The 7,791-nt window shown below is 29.9% G+C and overlaps 1 long non-coding RNA gene across 1 annotated transcript; it reads right to left on the bottom strand.

Moving 5' to 3' along the window:
- Nucleotides 1–5,850: 5,850 nt before the first annotated feature.
- Nucleotides 5,851–7,535, bottom strand: LOC147079549 (uncharacterized). The gene is made up of 3 exons (XR_015069748.1): nt 7,477–7,535; nt 6,881–7,086; nt 5,851–6,456 (listed from the first exon to the last, which is right to left on the bottom strand). It is a non-coding gene; the product is annotated as an uncharacterized LOC147079549 (long non-coding RNA).
- Between the last annotated feature and the right edge of the window lie 256 nt (nt 7,536–7,791).

Raw genomic sequence — 7,791 nt, 5'->3', positions numbered from 1 at the left:
CGTTATAACTCTTGCTATCGATTCCTGAACATTTTTGTTGAGTTGAATTCGTAACTGTATATGCAATAATTATTAATAGTCTCAGGGTTGGAAAAACTTAATGGGTACATTATTCGTTAATGAAAATAGTAGCCAACTATTCCTGCTCTCGTTTAAATTATAGTTAAGGGGGAAGGTGTTCCATGTCAGCTATTTTCTGGTATTTTCAGAGGTTAAGCCTGAATAGTACGTAAGATTTGTAGAAAAACTATTTATATCATTATGAAGCTTATTCATCGTCAAATATTTATGTAAAACATTTGATAACTACATAAAGTATTTTTATGACGTAAAATAATATTCTTTGAAACCGTGAAACGTGATAATTGAGAACGAAGCCATATTTTTGTGACATTAATAGGCTGTGATGATGACAAATTTTTCCCTTAATTATTATCTCAAACGATTTATTATAGATAGTTGTAATGTTATAAAACATAATGTAGTAAAATATATTCAGTATAATTATAATATTTGCAGTTTCTATTGGTTCTAAATCTAATGGAAGCGAGTGGACATTTTGTTATTTAAATATGCTACAATTATAGACATACGAAATAATATAAAGCTACGTATCAGAAGGTTTATCATTAATCATTGAATAAATGATGAAATATCTTGTTAGTTATAAATTTATAATACTAAATAGAGACCTTTTTAAAACAACTGTTTCCACGAAATATTCGACCATCTTGATATCCGCCAGACCCACCTGCGAATTGGTGTATGATGTATGGAATCTTTAGCTGGTATTATTTTAACTTTATATGACCAAAAAAATACGCCAACACACAAGTATTGTACAAAAATATGTTTATAAAAGTGAATGCTACAAATTGAACACAAAAATAGGCGAAACAAACACAAATTCGAACATATTATTCAAAAGGAAAACATATTTTGACATTTGAGGACAAAACAAAAAAAAATCTGAAGAAATTTGTATTTGCGTCAATTCTACGTTATGTCATACTAAATCATACATTATAATTTTTAACACTGTTGCAATCTATTTTGCCTAATATTGCAACATAGCAATCAGTTTTCTGTCCCTTTCTATAACTATCTCCCTCTACATTCAAAATAATTATGATTGTAGTAGGTATGTATTTTATAAATTGTGATAGATTTTATTTTATTTCAGTGACATATATCGGGTCGTCCAGTATTGCCATATCTACTAAAATATTATTGAATTGATATTTTAGTAAATAAGAGAATGAAGTTTTTCACCATTTGTATCTACTATTAGTTTTACTATTTTTATTTAATAAATAATACACATGAGGTTTTACGAATTTCACATTTGTTATTAAACATACTTACATAATTTAGAACACCCCAAACACATCGCGAAGTAAAAATATCTATATTTTTTACTTAGCCAAAATTATGAATCAACATAGGTTAGGTACCTACTGATGTTTATATTACAGAAAATTTAACTTTTACTAAATTATGAATTTGCGAGATTATAATAATACAGATATTTTAAAGAATACTTTCATCAAATAACATAATAATGGATGCCTGTACTTACATAATATTTTCCAATGTAATTTTTTTTTTTAAAACTAACTTTAATTTCGAAAGTTTAGCCTGGCAATACTATGAACGTCATTTATTTCAGCGGGAATGCGAAATTTTCATCCTCGGTTTTTGACATAGGTACCTAACAATATTATCACAATTATTTATATCGATTGTACTTACAAAAAATGCCACGAACTCACTATCCGATGGCTGGAAGTTCCAAAAAAAGACGTAGGAGAAAAGATGGAAATATTAATACATTAAAAACACAAAGGTTTGAAATTATTATTTTATAATTTGACATAATTATACATAGTTGAAAAAACCACATTTCACAGAAAATTTTGGTTCACAATATTTATTTATCTTGCAAAAGGAAGTTTTGCGTATTACTTATTAATACACACAATTAAGTATAATGATCATTTGTACTTATATTATTTTTATATTATGTTTGTGCCATGTCTTATTCGAAATTAGTGTGTCTGTGACAAAAATTATAATCTGGTACAATAATTAATAGCAGCTATACATTTTGTTTTCTGTTAACTATCTACTAAACTAATATTTTTGAATGTATTATAGTATTGATATATTGCCGAAGACTATGCCTGAGCATGGAAATCCTCAAAGCATACTACCTGAACCAGAATTTCATCCCACATTTGAACACGAACACGAAGAATTTATTATAGAAAATGAAATTGAAGATTCAAGCCCTAAATTCCGTGTAGAAGGCCGTAGAATTATAGACTTTTCATATTTTTTCCAACAACTTCAATTAATTAGCCACCATGATTCTCCATTTAATTGTAATTTATCACATTTAGAAATTTTTGGGGAAAATCGGGATAACTTTAGTAGTACATTTTTTATTCAATGTAAACTTTGTGGTAAAAAATTAAAATTATATACCACTGAAATGAACAAAAACAAAATGAATCTGTGTGACGCATTTGTATCCAGTATAATCAGTATCGGCAGTGGATTTTCAAATCTGGAAGAAATGTGTTCAGCAATTGACGTACCATCGATTACAGCAAGAACATACAGAAAGAGTCAACAGAAGGTGTACGAGTGGTTTGAAGAAACCAAAAATAAGAGTATGGAAAACGCTGCGAAAGAAGAGCGACAACTTGCAATCGAAAATGGTGACGTCGATTCTTCTGGTATTCCCATGATATCAGTTGTTGCAGACGGCTGTTGGTCGAAACGTTCATACAGATGCAATTATTCCGCAGCATCTGGCGCTGCCACGATCATTGGTCAAAGAACCGGAAAGATTTTGTACATGTCAGTGAAAAATAAATATTGCGATTTGTGCGCCAAAGCTAAAAATAAAAATATCCCTGCTCAACAACATAAATGCTTTTTAAATTATACCGGTCCGTCAGGTGGAATGGAATCTACAGCAATATTAGAAGGCTTTAAAGAATCTATTAATACACATGGATTGATTTATTCAAAATTGATTGCTGATGGAGATTCCAGCACATACAAAAAAATTCTTGATTGTCACCCTTATCCGAATGTAACTGTCGAGAAAGTTGAATGTAAAAACCATTTAATTAGAAATTATTGTGGCAAAATAGAGGCATTAACCAAAGACACAAGATATCCCTTGAATGTAAGAAAAATCATTGCGTCAAGAAAAAGACGTCTGCGGAAAGCCGTCATAGGTGCAATCAAGTATAGAAAACTACAAGATAGTACTTTCGAAGAAAAGGTTATCGCTCTGAAAAAAGATTTATTTAATGGACCGCACCATGTTTTTGGAGACCATACTTCTTGTCTACCATATTTTTGTACAAATGAACCAAATACAGAGGACATGCTTGATGTAAATTATGTACCAGCATTAAAAGAATGCAGTCTATTTTCTCAATTAATGATATATAATTCTCGTTTGGTGCTAAATTCAAAAAGTTTAATTTATAATTTTTCTACTAATATTTCAGAATCTTTTAATAACATGATTGCAAAATTTGTAGGCGGCAAGAGAATTAACTACTCTCAAAGACAATCGTACATGGGACGATGTGCAGCGGCGGTAATCGCATTTAATACAAATAAGTTACATTGCACAATTCAAAAACAAGTTTATAAAAATAGCCCAAAAGCCTTCATAAATCGCTTAGAATCAAGAAGGTTGAAAATAAATAAAAAAAAAATAGGAAAATCTTGGCGAAAACCAATACATACTGTTCCTTTATCTAATCCAGATTATGGAGAGAGTTGCCAAAAACCTGATATGGACAAAAATCAATATCAATTGTTAAAAGAAACTTTTTTGAAAAAACTCAAACTGACAAACTATGAGAGGAGGGATATAGAAAGACGCACCGTATTACAATCTGAATGTGCAGAATGGCTAGAAAGGCGACGAAACCTTCTTACTGCCTCTGTTTTTGGTAAGGTGTGTAAGCGGCGAGAAAATACAAAATTTGGGCCTTTGGTAAAACGTTTATTATATAGCCAATCATTAGCCAACGTGAAAGCGGTAAAATATGGTAAAGAAAATGAATCAATAGCTTTACAACAGCTTAGTGTACAAGAACGGATTAAGATTGAGAGATGTGGATTGTTTATCGATGATGTGTATGATTTTATCGGTGCAACGCCAGATGGCATCAGCGATGATGATACAATTATTGAAATAAAATGTCCTTTCTCAGCTGCTGGAATAAGTGCAGATGAAGCTATTGTACAGAAAAAAATTAAATTTTGGAAAGTAGATAAAGACAGGAATATGGTAATAGATAAAAATCACGATTGGTACTTCCAGATTCAGGGGCAGCTTCATATTACTAAGAAAGATGTCTGTTTATTTGGAGTTTGGACGGGACATAATTTTCCTGTTAAAATAGAATTAATCAAAAAAGACGAGACATTTTGGATTGAAAAGATTGAAAAAAAGATATATCACTTTTATATGAATTGTCTACTGCCAGAAATAGTAGATCCCAGAACCAGTAGATCTATGAATATTAGAGAACCAGAAAGGCTGAATTTCTAAATTTTTATTTTAAATTTTATTATGCTTAATATATTTTCAACAAGTCTATATTACATCACTATTTTATAGTTCATCAAGATATATCTAATTTACTAATATAGTTTACTGTTACGAGACACCCAGAACGAGTGTAATTTTATGAAATTCAAAATAATATGTATACTTACATCTAAATAATGATACCTGCAGATCTTGCTGGCGATTCCACTGTGCCATATTTTGTATAAGCATTCGTCTCTGCAGCCGTGAGTTTTGGTTCCGTGTAAAAAGTACATTTTGTTCTCAAGGTCAAAAACCAAATTGGTTGTGCCAATGGCTTATAACCATTCCTCATAAATGATTATAACTGATATCACCTCATAACTGATCAGTGCCACGCACGAGTTAACTCGCGGGATCTTTTAAACGTCATAACTTCTGAATGAACTGTTTGTGTATATTTTCTTAACAATATTTATCATTTTAGTGTGAAAATATTCACGTTAAACATGTTGATTTGGTAAATTTTCACAAATATTTATCATTCTATTCTTATTTCATATTTTTTAAGGGTTTCATTTTATTCCAAAAATAACTGACCTACAAGTACCCACCTGGTAAAAATTGAATTTGGATTGGATGGAATTTCCTAGTAGATTTTCCAACTAAACAACATGACGCTTTCTATATATTATTTACTGTTAGTTTTGAAATTATTGTATTTGAAATAAATAATGTATCAATAATACACATAGAAATCAATAGATATATAAAATAGATATCACAGTTTAAAAATCAGAAAGATCAATGCATATTACCATTGTTTATGTTACAATATAAAACAACATTTATCATTGAACGTAGGTACCAAGAAAAATAGACTTCATTAAAATGTGTCAATATAGTATATACCCGATATAATTATATAAATTATTATATTGTTAATTACTCTGTGGGGTCCATATATACTGCTTCAATTGTAATTTAATTTTACAGTATAATTATTTATGTTAAGTACTTGATTTACTTATTATATGTACAAATGTAATATACTTACCTACTTATTAGGATATATCTTGGTGAATTTTAAAATAAGAGGAAATTAAATGGAGGTCATCGTGTCTAACTAGATGTCTAACTAGACGTTGTTAAGTCTTATATAAATATTTATACATTATTAAATTGTTTTTCTGTTTTTTATTGATGTAAAGACATGGCATGTATTCAAAGTAATAACAAATTAGCTGTGTACTATTTATTTAACTTATATTAAAACCCCAAGATTGATTTCGTCTTACGACATATTTTATTCTTCTAAGTTTTACTATGACATTGTAATATGAACCATGGATATAGTATAGTACTTAAAAAAATCAAAACTGGTAATATATTATTTCAATATTTAATTGTCAATTTTCATTTGAAGTCAGCATTTAATTACTGGTATAACACATAATTATTAACTGATATCTACAACTTCAGATGGACAAATTAATTGATATATCATATTATCAGTTTTCATTTCCTTTCAACAATTTATTCATTCTAGCAGCTATTTTAAATATCTTACTAGTTTTTATGTCATGGCACCTTACAAAGGCTCCGAGCAACCGTATACTGAGCTTCGAGAACAGATGTTTACGACGGATACTGGGTGTGCGGTAATTTTAGAAGTAACGGGAGATAAAAGAACGCACCAAATAGCCTCGCATCACGTTGAGAGTGAATACGCAACTTTGTACCTGGCCCGGCCACGTGCTGCGAGTGCCTGAAGAGAATCCCAATCTGGTTTGCCTGTTCTTCAAGCCAACCGGATTCCGGCGTCCTGGATGGCCGGTAAATACTATCTATATAGCATATCTGGCGGAGTTACGGGCTGCTAGTATGACCTGGAACGATGCAAAAAAACTAGAGTGACAGAGATTCTTGGAGGCGCCGCATTGTATCCATATGCTGCAACTAAGATGCAGATATAGCCGAAGAGAAGAATTAATATACAGCATCTAGAAAACTTAAAGTCTTTGAAATGGTGTTAGAAAGACAATGTTTCTAATATCAAAGTGATATTGAGGATGAAAAAGAAAAGACTTGGAGAGTAAGCTCTACCAAATGACATACCTGATATGATACAAGTAACTGATATGCAAAATTATATTATATTTTATAATATTATGAATCAATTTAGCAACTTTTATATCATTATCGATAATAAATTTAGTGCAAAAATGTAATTATAAAATTGTTTTATTTTTTAAATATGTATGCGAGATAGATATAGCTATAGGTTACAAACATTAGTCACTTTATATTTACCTTTTGTAATTGTACTATTAAATCTATAAAATGGGTTTATATGCTTGATGGTCTACGTCATAAATAATATTATATGAATCACGCCATGTTCGAATCCTACGCCGAAAGTCGGATTTATTTCATTATTAATTAAAAGATTTATTTCATTCCATCTTATTCATATGAAACCGTCGACAAGCAAAGATCTCGGTAGACATTTTCTCCATCTGCAAAAAACATAACATATGAACTGTTAATAGTGTGATTTTTAATCTTTTATAGTGTGCGACTGTTTGAAGAATGGTAATTAAAACGGATTAGTGATAATACAAAGCATCAAAAAAGATTGATTAACTAAAATAAAGTAATCAGGTAGGTAACATGTTTAATAACAACTAGAACGCCTTAGATTATATCAAACAAATAAATATGAAATCACAGGCATTCTCGCAATAACCTCTAAACTAACCACGCAACTAACCTCAAAAAAAGTAGTCGGAATTATGAAACATTGAAAGTATGTGTAGACTAAGAAAACAATAAATTAACACTTGAATAATATATGCAAAACACACAGAATACTACTACAGTAATAAATAACATAATATTGTACTTACAGATAGTGTTTCTTATTCCTGATATAAAACACAATTCCTTCGTTAGGTATCTTGCAATTTGCTATCAACATAATCTGACAGCAGAGAGTTTTTTCTATTAGTCTATGGCCAAAAATACGGATTTACTTGGCCGGCTAAAAAAAAGATTTTAATATAGCAAGAACATTTTGAATATGCGACAAATAAATAAAAGTATATATAATATAGTTGTTAAAAAAATCTGTGTACATTATAAAATATATTTAATATTATAAATACATATATTTTTTAAATTCATGTTATAATTTGTAAACGACGAAGCACGTCAGCTAATAC

The sequence above is a fragment of the Rhyacophila brunnea genome, unplaced genomic scaffold (assembly GCF_057557595.1).
Source record: "Rhyacophila brunnea isolate RB1 unplaced genomic scaffold, BYU_Rbru_1.0 scaffold_1, whole genome shotgun sequence".
NCBI lineage: Eukaryota > Metazoa > Arthropoda > Insecta > Trichoptera > Rhyacophilidae > Rhyacophila > Rhyacophila brunnea.
Note: the sequence above shows the minus strand (reverse complement) of the source record. Positions and strands in the feature narration are given on the sequence as shown.